We start from the raw sequence: 13,525 nt of genomic DNA on the forward strand, positions 1-13,525 counted from the left end.
ATCTCTAGACAAATTGCAGATTATTTCAGAATTTCTCATCTCTCTGGCATGGTTGTGGGGAAGCAGCAGAGACTTAAATCAACTTCCTTTTCCTCCAGAGCCTCCTCATATCTTTTCCCCAACTCTACCCCAATGATTATTACTACTCTTATTAATTAATGTATAATTATATATTCCTATATACCCAGTAGAAAAATAGCATTTCAGACTGAAGTCCATCGTTCACTAAGCTGGAGAGTAGGTTTATGACAGCAGTCTCCTTTTTAACCCATGGGTGTGTGACCACTTAGGATATGTTGTCTCTAAAATCACACTGACTCTTTTAGACTTTTTAGATTACAAGTCAATGTTGGATTCTCCAAGGAGAAAGTGAAGATAAAGTATTTGCACTTCGGCCTCGGTATCAGGGGAATCAGAACTTTGTCCTTTGCTGAGTGCATACTGCAGTGCCCATATGCCATGGGTTAGATTCTGATTTAATGCTTTGTGCTGTGATCAAGCAACAGTATTGTTTCATGGACAGATATGTTCCAGTTCTCTCATCTCTGTAGAAAATAAACATTGAGTTTAATGGTCATTGGTGTTAATTATCTCTGATCACTGATAAATAGCTACCTACAGAGCTAGAAGAATGAGGTTTCTAATCCATATTTTGTAGAAGAACATTCAGTGACACATGCACTAATTTGGCCTCAAAATTGCTTAAAAGGGGGTTTTCCAAGGTTGTTTAATGTTTTAACAGAGCCATGTAGCTCTAAGCTCTAAAGACTCAGTTTTTAAGGTTTTTAATGTGTCTGGAAGTTGACAGTTAGGTTGCAAGTCACTGAAGACTCACTGTCAGTCTAAGATTATTAAAAACATGCTTTTAGTCAAATTGTGGCTAAAGTTATATAGGGAGAGGGATTCACAGACATTCAAAATAAACATGCTGGACTTCCCTGGTGGCACAGTGGTTGGGAATCCACCTGTCAATGCAGGAAACACGGGTTCGAGCCCTGGTCCGGGAAGATCCCACATGCCATGGAGCAACTAAGCCCGTGCACCACAACGACTGAGCCTGTGCTCTAGAGCCCACGAGCCACAACTACGGAGCCCACGTGCCACAACTATTGAGCCCACGCACCTACACCCCGTCCTCCACAAGAGAAGCCACCACAATGAAAAGCCTGCCCACCACAACGAAGAGTAGCCCCATTCTCTGCAACTAGAGAAAGCCCACGCACAGCAACGAAGACCCAATGCAACCATAAATAAATAAATACGTTTATTTTTAAAAAATCAGGGCTTCCCTGGTGGTGCAGTGGTTGAGAGTCCGCCTGCTGATGCAGGGAATACGGGTTCGTGCCCCAGTCCAGGAAGATCCCACATGCTGCGGAGCGGCTGGGCCCGTGAGCCATGGCCGCTGAGCCTACGCGTCTGGAGCCTGTGCTCCGCAACAGGAGAGGCCACGACAGTGAAAGGCCTGCGTACCACCAAAAAATAAAAATAAAAAATAAATAAAAATAAAAAATAAATGTAAAAAATCAAAGTAAACATGCTTTCAATGAAAAAGTTTAAGGAGAGTTAGTGGAAACTTCCTCCTGACACGCACTTTGCGTTCTAAGTTTTTGCCTCCTGGGTTCTACAAGTGGGGATCAGTGTGACATGGAGGGGAAGGGGTGTGAGTGGGAGTTAGTAGACTGAATTTCCTGGCCTTAGGTCCACCAATTCTGAGCTCTGTGACCTTGGACAGGTCATCTAACCTGTCAGAACTTCAGTTTTGTCTCCCCTGTAAGGGATGATAAAGATGTTACCACTACCTGCCCTACTTACTTCATGGATTTTTTTTGTTTTTTCTTCTAAAAATCAACTAAAAAGGTGTAAGTGTTCTGTGAACTATAGTACCAGTCAGGTGTATGGTGATAACATAAGCATAGTTTTCTTCTGAATGTATCAAAGTGGTATCAAGATAGCTTGGAAGCTTGTCATCAAAAATTCTGTAGTTAAATTTTGATTTCAAAAAGGCAACGTAAAAGACTTCCCTGGTGGTGCAGTGGTTAAGAATCTGCCTGCCAATGCAGGGGACATGGGTTTGAGCCCTGGTCCAGGAAGATCCCACATGCCACGGAGCAACTAAGCCCGCACGCCACAACTACTGAAGCTCGTGTGCTAGAGCCCGTGCTCTGCAACAAAGAGAAGCCACCGCAGTGAGAAGCCCGTGCACCGCCACGAAGAGTAGCCTCTGCTCACAGCAACTAGAGAAAGCCCACGCATAGCAACGAAGATCCAATGCAGCCAAAAATAAATAAATTTTTTTTTAAAAGACAAAGTTTAAAGAAAAAAAAAAAAAGTCAACATAACAATTAGCCCAAATTCTTTGAAGAAAGCTTCCTTAGGAATAGTTTTGTTGAAAGAATAGATTGTAAAATACACAGCTTTTCCTCTAGGATGGTTTTCATAAATTTATCTTACAAGGAGACATTAGATGTAATATGTATTTATGAATCTTTTATTAATATCTGAACACTTCTTATGACTTTCAGGGAAGCTGCTTTTTGGTTATGAAGTATGTAAAAATTATGTGGCTATTAATAGATATGTTTGCTATGATTTCAGAAAGCATAGTATACAGAATTCGATGGTCCTGAACTCAGGAAATAAATGAAGGGGTGAGTTAGTATTCAAAAAGTTATTTATTTGAAAGGGTTTATTGCCTGACTCTTTTACAGTGTTAATGCCTTAGGAATTTATCATACCGGGTTTATTATAGTGCATGCACGTGTGTGTTCATGTGAGTGTAGTTGCCTTAGAATATTGAATTTCTACTGAATGGTACACTTAGAATGTGAAAATTTAGCTAGGAACTGTTTCTTGTTTATTTCAGTTGAACTGACTTTGGTGCATTTCAAGTAGAGAGGTATTGGGTCTGTCTTTGTGCCTCTATTTTTTCTTTCCAAGGGAGAGAACTGGAAGGATACCTAGCCTGTATGTCCTGTAACTCAAAATTTTTTAAAATTTAGAATTGTAAGAGTCCAGTATATCTTTAATTTTGGTTTTATTACTTTCAAGATTCTGTGATCATTAATCTCAGACCATTTAAAAGTTGCTTCATTCAGAGGAGGATATCACTACCAACACCATAGAAATAAAAAGGATGTTGACGGAATGCTATGAACAATGATATGCCAACAGATTAGTTAACCTAGATGAAATGTACAGATTCCTAGAAAGACACAAACTACTAAAACTGACTCAAGAAGAAATTTTAAAAACTGAATAGATGTAAGACAAGTAAAAAAGATTGAGTCAATACTCAAAAAAACTTCCCACTCTTCCAAAAAATGTAAGAGGAGAGAACACTTCCTAACTCATTCTGTTGAGACCAGTATTACTCTGATACCAAAACTAAAGGTACCTCAAGAAAACTGCAGACCAGTATCCCTTATGAATACAAATACAAAAATCCTCAACAAACTCAAACTGAGTTCAGCAACATCTAAAAAGGGTTGTATACCATCAAGTGGGATTTATCCCAGCAATGCAAGCTTAGTTTAATCTAAAAATCATTCAATCAAGACAATTCAGTGGGGAAGAAAAACAGTCTTTTCAACAAATGATGCTGAGACAACTGGATATATACATGCATAAAAATGAATTTGGATCCCTACCTCATACCATATACAAAAATTATCTTTAAATGGTTTTGTTAATCTAAATGTGTGAACCACAACTGTAAATCTCTTAGAAGAAAGCACAGCAGTAAATCTTTGTGACCTTGGGTTAGGCAGTGTTTTTGAGACTTGACACCAAAAGCACAAGCCAAAAAAAGAAAACTAGATAAATTAGACATCATGAAAATTAAATCTTTTTTATTCAAAGGGATGCCATCAAGAAATTGAAAAGACAACTCATGGAATGGGGAAAAATATTTGCAAATCATATATTTGATAAGAGACTTGTATTCAGAATATATAAAGAACTCTTACAACGCACCATAAAAAGTAAATAGCCTAATTTAAAAATGGGCAAAGTTTCTGAATAGACATTTTTCCAAATAAGATACACAAATGAACCATAAGAACAGGAGAGGATGCTTAACATCAGTCATCAGGGAAATGCAAATCAAAACCATAATGAGATACCGTTTCATGCTAGGATAGCTATAATCTAAAAGAATGAAATCACAAGTGTCTTTTTAAGGATGGAGAGAGATTGGAAACCTCGTACATTGCTGGTTGGATTGTAAAATGGTGGAGCTACTTTGTAAAACAGTCTGGTAGCTCCTCAAAAAATTAAATAGAGAGTTACTATATGATCCAACAATTCCACCACTAGGTATATCCCCAAGAAAATTGAAAACCTATGTCCACACAAAAACCTGCACACAAATGTTCACTGAAGTGTGATTCATTAGAGCAAAAAGTGAAAACAACTCAAATGTCTGTCTACTGATGAATGGATAAACAGTGTGTGATATATCCATATAATGAAACATTATTCAGCTATAAAAAAGTATTAGCAAATCAGATTTAACAATGTATAAAAAGAACTATATAAATCACAACCAAGTGGAATTTATCCCAGGTTTGCAAGGCTGGTTCAACATTTGAAAATCAGTTATTGTGCTTCATCACATCAACAGTCTAAATAAGAAAAAATCATATGATTATATCATTAGATGCAGAAAAAGCACTTGACAAAATTCAATACCTATTCATGATAAAAATTCTTAGTAAAGTAGGAATATAGGGAAACATCCTGAACTTGAGAAAGACTATTTACAAAAACCCTACAGCTAACATCATACTTCCTGGTGAGAAACTTGAAACTTTCCCACTAAGATCAGGTACAAGCCAAAGGTATTCCCCCTCATCACTCCTTTTCAATATTATAGTGGAAGTTTTAGCTAATGCAATAAAACAAGAAAGGGAAATAGAAGATATACAGATTAGAAAGGAAGATAAAATCTATCTTTGTTTGCAGATGACATGATCAACAATATAGAAAACCTGAAAGAATAAAAAAAAAAATCCTGGAACTAATAAGCAATTATAACATGCTTGCAGGATACAAGGTTAACATACAAGTCGATTGTTTTCCTATGTACCAGCAATGAACAAGTGGAATTTAAAAGTAAAATATATTACCATTTACATTAGCATTCCCCCAAATGAAATACTTAGGTATAAATTTAACAAAATGTATACAAGATCTATATTAGGAAAACCACAAAACTCTGATGAATGAAATCAAAGAACTAAATAAACAGATATTCCATGTTCATGGATAGGAAGACTCAATATTGTCAAGATAGTTCTTCCCAGCTTGATCTATAGCCTCAATGCAATCCCAATCAAAATCCCAGAAAGTTATTTTGTAGATATCAACAACTGGATTTTAAAGTTTATATGGAGAAGCAAAAGACTTAGAATAGCCAACACAATATTGAAGGAGAACAAAGTTGGAGGAATGACACTACCCGACTTCAAACTTAATATAAAGCTACAGTAATCAAGACAGTGTGGTACTGGTGACAAAATGGACAGATAGATCAGTGAGACAGAATAGAGAGCATAGAAATAGACCCCTGTAGATACAGTCGGTTGAACTTTGACAAAGGAGCAAAGCAATACAGTGGAGCAAAGATGGTCTTTTTCAACAAATGGTGCTGGAACAACTGGGCATCCACATGCAGACAATGAAATCTAGACACAGACTTTATACCCTTCACAAAAATTGACTCAAATGGATCATATCAACATGTAAAATGCAAAACTATAAAACTCCCAGAGGCTAATGGTAAAGGAGAAAACCCTAGATGAACTTGAGTATGGCAATGGCTTTATTTATTTATTCATTCATTCATGCATGCATGCATGCTGCACAGGGTCTTAGTTGTGACGTGTGGAATCTTTAGTTGTGGCATGCGAACTTTTAGTTGCAGCATGAATGTGGGATCTAGATCCCCGACCAGGGATCGAACCCTGGCCCCCTGCATTGGGAGCACGGAGTCTTACCCACTGGACCACCAGGGAAGTCCCTGGCAATGGCTTTTAAGATATAGCACCGGGCTTCCCTGGTGGCGCAGTGGTTGGGAGTCCGCCTGCCGATGCAGGGGACACGGGTTCGTGCCACGGTCCGGGAGGATCCCACGTGCCACGGAGCGGCTGGACTCGTGAGCCATGGCCACTGAGCCTGCGCGTCCAGAGCCTGTGCTCCACAACGGGAGAGGCCACAACAGTGAGAGGCCCGCGTACTGCAAAAAAAAAAAAAAAAAAAAAAAGATATAGCACCAATGTCATGATCCATGAAAGAAAGAATTGGTGAGCTGGACTTCATTACATTTAAAAGTTTCTGCTCTGCAATAGACAATGTCAAGAGAATGAGAAGACAAGCCACAGACTGAGAGAAAGTATTTGCAAAAGACACACTGATAAAGAATGTTATCCAAAATACATAAAGAACTCTTAAGACCCAACAGTCAGAAAACAACCTGATTAATATATGGGCCAAAGACCTTAACAGACACCTCACCAAAGAAGATATATAGATGGCAAATAAGCATAGGAAAAGATGCTCCACATCATAGGTCATCAGGGAAATGCAAAATAAAACAACAACAAAACACCACTACACACCTACCAGAATGGCCAAAATCTGAACACTGACAACGCCAAATGCTGACGAGGATGTGGAGCAACAGAACTCTCATTTGTTGCTTGTGGAAATGCAAAATTGTACAGTCACTTTGGGATATAGTTCTACAGTTTCTTACAAAACTAAACGCATTCTTAACCATATGACCCAGCAATTGTGCTCCTTCTGTTTACCCAGTGGAGTGAAGGCTATGTCCACACAAAAAGCTACATATGGATGTTTATAGAAGCTTTTTTCATAACAGCCAAAACTTGGAAGCAATCAAGATGTCCTTCAGTAGATGAATGAATAAATGAACTTTGGTACATCCAGACAATGGAATATTATTCGGCACGAAAAAGAAATAAACTATCAAGCCATAAAAAGCCACAGAGGAACCTTAAATGCATATTATGATGTGAAAAGAGGCTATCTGAAAAAGCTACATATTATATAGTTCCAAGTATTTGGTATTCTGGAAAAGGTAAAGCTGTGGAGACAGTAAAAATATCAGTGGTTGCGGGGAGAAGGATGAGTATAGAGGCACAGAGAATTTTTTAGGGCAGTAAGAATACTCTGTAAGATACCACAGTGATAGATAAATGTCATGATACATTTGTCCAAACCCATAGAATATATAGAAACAAGAGTGAACTGTAATGTAACTGTGGACTTTGGGTGATTGATATGTCAATGTAAGTTCATCAGTTAAAACAAATGTTCCACACTGGCGGGGGATGTTGATAATGGGAGAGACTGTGCATGTCTTTGGGGGCAGTGGGTATATGGGAAACCTCAGTACCTTCCCCTCAATTTTGTTGTGAACCTAAAACTGCTCTCAAAAAATAATCTTAAAAAACAAAGGATGAAGTACTGATACATACTTACAACGTGGGTGGACCTTGAAAATATGCTGAATGAAGGAAGCTAGACACAAAAGGCCACACATATTGTTATGATTGCGTTTATATGAAATGCCCAGAATAGGCTAATCCATAGAGACAGTAAGTAGATTTGTGGTTGCCTAGGGCTGGTGGGATTGGGGGGTTGGGGAGTGGTGCTAATGGTATGAGTTTCTTTTTGCTGGGACCAAAATCTTCTAAAATTGATTATGGTGATGATTGCACAACTCTCTGAGTATACTAAAAACCACTGAATTGTACACTTGAAAGAGTCAGTTGTATATATAGCTCATTAAAGCTGTTATTAAAGAAAAGTTCCTTCGCTCAGCCTGGCTTGGAGAGGTCCTTAGTAAAGCTGTTGAATGTGATTAAATGGTATTTAGCAGATAAAATGCGTACAGAAGGTACTCCAAACATACATGAGATGTCTAAACACCGTTTACCAATTTTTTTGTGAGCATCCACCGTGTGGAAACAGGCACAATAGGGTCACTTTGGGAGATGGAGACCAAACAACTAATAATTCTGTGCTCAAAAAAGCTCACTGCTATGGGGTTAAAGCTTTTACTCATGAGTTTAAAATTCCTTCCTTCACTTTTGTTTGCTTTATTAATCTCTCTGTATGTGTGTGCATGGGTATCTCCCTGTATCTAACCCACCATCCTCCTAAATCTCTCTCGTGTATTCACCTCTCTATTCCACCATCAACCTACTGCAGGCTTCCAACATCACTTGCTAGGTTGCTATAGTGGTCTCTAACTGGTTTCCCCACACCTCTGGTTGCTTCAGTTCTTTATCAGATGAATCTTTTCAAAATTCTGATCGGTTCAAAATCTTCCAGTGGTTTCTCAATACTCAGGATAAAACCCAAACTGCTTTAGGGACTCATAGGCTCTGCATAGTCCAGTCCTTACAGCCTCCCCAGTTTCATCATGTGCCCTGTTCCCTATTGCTCTATCTTCCAGCCACGTTGACCCCTTTTCATTTCCATGTTTTCTCCTACACGGGATGTTTGTGTGTGCTGCTTCCTTTTCCTCATTATTGAGTGAGACTCTGCTCTGTCTTCAGATGGAAGCTCGCTTTTTTCAGGGAATCCTTCTCTGACATCACCATCTGGGTCAGATACCCCAATTATAAGGTATCCGTGACATCGTGTCTCCCCCATATTTGAATGAATTACTTAATGCCCAGCATTGAATTTTTGTCACTAATGAGGATTGATTGTATTCTGTTTCCTGTATGTTTTAGTTCTCCTGGAGGTAACAAGTAGGATACGAATTAGATTCATGGTAGACAGGATTCTAGATGATTTGGTTAGACTGTCAGCCTGGAGGTCAAATTTTATATTTGTCTTGATGGAAGATTCTATATTATAGTCAGATGTGACCCACTGACCCACTGTCTAGTAATTCTAGACAACTTAATGCCACTACAGTAAACTAGAAGATATCCAGAAAAGAGTATAGAGTATTTTTCAATGAATGAAGAGAGGAAGAGGTAGCTTGTGTATTAAAATGACTGTGGCTGAAATTATTGCTCACAGTTTATAAAATGATGAAGTCTGTGCATAGAGACTTCTTAATTAAGTCTCAAAACACTAATATTAATGGCAATGAAGGAAAAATGAAAAACACATATTTTTAGGGCATATCTCAAAAAAGAGAGATAACTGCTTTACAAAGTGGCTCTTCACCCTAGGAGGTGTGTTTCTCTACAGGCTGAAGGGTTTAGATGATGTCATGGAGAGCTAATCATAATGGTGGCAGGAGGGCAGAGGATGTCTGGCATATGTATTCGTTATCCATGACTGTGTAACAAATTACTCTCAAACTTAGTGACTTAAGTGACAAATTTTTTGTTTGTTTTATTTTTCTTTGTTTTTATTTTATTTTTTAAACATCTTTATTGGAGTATAATTGCTTTACAATGGTATGTTAGTTTCTGCTGTATAACAAAGTGAATCAGCTGTACATATACATATGTCCCCATATCTCCTCCCTCTTGTGTCTCCCTCCAACCCTCCCTATCCCACCCCTCTAGGTGGTCACAAAGCACTGAGCCGATCTCCCTTCTGAGGGTCAGGAATCTGTGCAGAGCTTCCTGGGTCCCCTGGTTCTGGGTCTCTCACAAAGCTGTGGTCCTCTCGAGATTCAGGCAGGGCAGATCTGCTTCCAGAAACTCACTTGGTGTTGGCAGCTAGACTTTGGGACTGAGGACCTAGTCCTCCTCTGCAGTTGTCCAGAGGCTTCCTTTGACATATGGGCCCTCCCTAGGGCAGCTCACACTGTGGCAGCTGGCTTCCATCAGGGTGAACGAGCCCGAGAGCAGGAAAGGGCACATACGGCAGAAGCCAGTCTTGTTGTAGCCTGTTCTCAAAAATGACATCCCGTAGTTTGCTGTATTTTATTCATTAGAATCAAGTTACTAAATCTGTCTTGTGTTCAAGGGGAAAGGATTACACAAATGGATGAATTCAAGAAGGTGAGGATCACTGAGGGCCACCTTAGAAGCTGCCTTCTACAGGGTGTGTACGTAGCCTTTTGAAATTGACTCCAGAAAGGGTCAGTTTGTGCGTGTTTGGGGGGTGAGGGGAATAGACTTTATTACTGTCATAAACCAAACCAGGAATTAGATGATGACTTGGTCTAAATGATGATGGTACTAAGGTTATTTATGCCTTGATGTTTTTGAATTGTGAGCCATTTTAAACTAAGTTGTTCCTTCCTCTACCATATTAAATAATACTAAATGGATTAAGTTTTCTTTTCAGGTAGGCCCTGAAAGCTAACTTGATAGCTTCTTTGCAGTGCGAATTTTGCTGAAATGAGGCAAACAAGTCTGCTATTTATATGGACTTTGAAAGTTCTCTCTGATGCCGGAAATCTCGCTGTTTAAATGAAAGGAGTTGCCTTTCCAAAAGAATTAATACTGCTGAGTAGATTTCATATTAATCTCTGCAAAATATATTTAAATAATGAAAATAAGTCTATTTTAAGAACTTCAGTTTTTTAGGACAACTGTGCAAAATTGAAGATAGTGGGTTCTCTTTGGGGATTGAGGAAGGTAATCCAGCTGGAGCTGTTATGAAGGTCAGGGATGGGAGAGGGAATCTTGGCAAGAAATGGAGGGGGAGTTTGCAAATTGCAGCTGAGCAAGTAGTTATGAATGGGGTTGCTATTGTGTTTCCCAAGGAAAGTTCCTGAAATACAATATTCCTTTTTTAAGGAATGAGAAAATGCATACAAATCTTTTGCTGTGCTTACTTTTTCTGTCTTACCTCTGAAAATAAACAAAGCGAAAAAGCCTTCCCTTGGTGATGGGCTTGTTTAGAAATATTATCTTCAAAGAGCTCTTTATGTGAGCCAAGCTGTTCTTTGTATTAGCGAGTCTGGGACAGTTTTGTATGTGCCCTGGAAAGGAAACAAAACACGGGTGTGATTCCTTTTGTGTCAATGCTTACAACTCAGATACCAAAAGGACACCTCATTGATTAGATCAAGCCTCAAGCTCTGGCCTTACCCAGTAGTGAGTTAGAGAATCAGCTTTGAAAGGAGAAATGTTACGAATGTTTAAGCAAGGGAGAGCCTGGGGTGTAGGATTGCTTAACTCTGAGTATTTATGATTACATACTTTAAGAAAAAGAATCTATGGACTGGAGAATGCTTTAGAGAATCCTCTGGGTTTCCTCTGCACTTTTGGACCTCACTGTCTTTATTCCTAAGGATGCTGCCCATGGCTGTGTTCATAAGCAATGCTAATAGAAATTTGGAATTGGGAGGGAAATATCTTTCTTGGTAATCAACTTATTGAGAGACATGTTGCTGCTCTGTACAGAACGTTAATGAAATTTTAAGAAATTCCTAACTGCATTTTCAAACCATAAATAGCTTTCATGTTTCTATGGTAATTCTTCATTTCCCCCTTCTTCCTTGTTCTCTCCCTGACTCTGCCCTCACTTCTGCCGACCAGGGGGACGAGATGAAGGGCGGGGTTGCTCCGTGCAGCTGCTGGCAGGCTGGTGGGGCAGGGGGCGCAGCTGAGTTGAGAGCAGGGGCCCTTCTCAGGGTCTGGCTTCTACAAGGGGAGGGCCTGCCGCTGAGGACTGGTCTGTTTGGGGTTGCCTTCTAACCGGCTGGCCTCGGGAGTCATAGGCCAGAGAGACACAGGACCTTTTTGGCAGGCATGGGCTCGACCCAGCAAGGCACATCCCAATGGTAGGGAGAGGGGGTAACCTGTGAGAAGAAGGTCATGGGGCATAGCCTGGGAGAGGGTGAGGCGCAATAGGCTGTCTCAGTGGAACCAGAGGAGACAGGGTACCAGCCAGCCCTGCCTGCCGGGGTGTGGTGCTTGTGGCTGGAGCCTCAGGGGCTGCCATCCAGCTGGGCAGTGACCAGAGATTGTGGAGCAGGAGTGGGAGGCACAGACATTAAGGTTATAAAGGGAGAAGCCATAGGGTTTGACAAGGGACTGGATTTAGGGAACAGAGGACACTGGGAGGTCAAATGCCTTGGGGCAGATCTAGACTCAGCGGGATTATCAGCCAAGCCTGGGGTTGGGACACAGAGTTGGGAGACTTTTGTTTTTAATTTCACAGATTTTGAGTTCTAACCTTGGGTTTATGTTGGATAAGCGCCAGTCAGGTGTGATCTGACAGATGAAAGCATAACATCTCAGAGCACTGATATTTTTAAATACAAATAATCAATATGAATCTTTTCCAGCCAAGGAGAAGTTGAGCAACTGACATTTGATCCCAAAGGTCACATTTGTTTCTCAGGCTTTTTGAAGCTGGAGAGCTGGGAGGTGTTTGGAATTTTCCATGGTCTCAAACATTCTTTACTACAGGGGTTATCACACTGAGTGTCTAGTCACCAGGCGTGGTGCCCAGAGCAATCAACTTACACAGGGTTATTCCCATTTTATAGGTGGAGAATCTGAGTCCTGGAAAAACTTAAGTAATTTTTCTAAGGTCACGGTTAACTGGCAACATAAACTGTATTCCAACTCAGCCTGTCTGACTTCAAAACCTGTGTGCTTAAAGGCTAACACTGTCTGACTTCTTTATTTCTTCATGTGTTTTGATCATGTCTTAAGTTCAAAACCTTGGTTTGGGTGGTCTTGGTTTCTAGGTTCTATGTGGACTAGCTTTGTTCTCATTCTTTTTTTTTCTTTTTTCTTTTTTTTTCCTTTTTGGTCACGCCGCACAGCATTGTTCTCATTCTTGATCCGTTCTCAGTTCTTGAGTTTTGGTAGAATTAGCAAAATATGGCCATACATTGTCTTTCTGTTTCTCTTTTTCGGTCTCTTTTTTTCCCTTTTCTGTTGCTTACTTGTTTGTTTTTGGTTTTATTTTAACTGTGACTACTACTAATAGTTTGTTCTGGGAAGAATTTACCTTGTCTTCTCCCTCCCTCCCTTTCTTCTCTCTGTCTCTTTCTATCCGTCTTCTTAAAGTTTTAGTAGGAATTTGCACTTTTCAGTGATGTAGATGTTATTCTCTTCTCACTCAAGATAGTTTTGGTGCATCTTTCTTCTGGGTTGTGACTGGATTCTACATGCAATTCATCGCTTGTCATTTTGGTTCTGCCACTGTTATGACTGGTTTGAAAGAATGCTTTGCTTTTTTGTTGAAACATCAAAAGGTATGAAGAGCAAACACTGCTGAGGTCTCTTCCTTCCTGTATGAATCTCCCCACCAGATGCTGCCTCATGCTGTGATGCTTAAAAGTCATAGAACAGTGTCATCATTCAAGGCATAGAGGGACTCCAAGCAAGGCTGGTGGAGGAAAATATTGGTACAAGCTTGTTACACAGTGATTTTTCTCTTGCCTTGCATTTGTAGGACGGTCTTCCACTGGCTTTTTGGTCTGAACATTTTTGTTTTCCTCTAAGAGTGCAAACCCTTATTTTGTATATGGGGACGTTGAGGCACAGAGAAGCTCATCAACTTCATTCAATGGTAGAGTAAGTGGCAGATTTGGGATTAGGATAAAGGTCTCCTGGCTGTT

The 13,525-nt window shown here is 39.9% G+C and overlaps 1 protein-coding gene across 1 annotated transcript in view; it reads left to right on the forward strand.

Moving 5' to 3' along the window:
- The window catches only part of IQGAP2 (IQ motif containing GTPase activating protein 2), a 306,248-nt gene that overhangs the window by 46,942 nt on the left and 245,781 nt on the right, over positions 1-13,525 (forward strand). The window lies entirely within an intron of this gene.

The sequence above is a fragment of the Physeter macrocephalus genome, chromosome 8 (assembly GCF_002837175.3).
Source record: "Physeter macrocephalus isolate SW-GA chromosome 8, ASM283717v5, whole genome shotgun sequence".
Classification (NCBI taxonomy): domain Eukaryota; kingdom Metazoa; phylum Chordata; class Mammalia; order Artiodactyla; family Physeteridae; genus Physeter; species Physeter macrocephalus.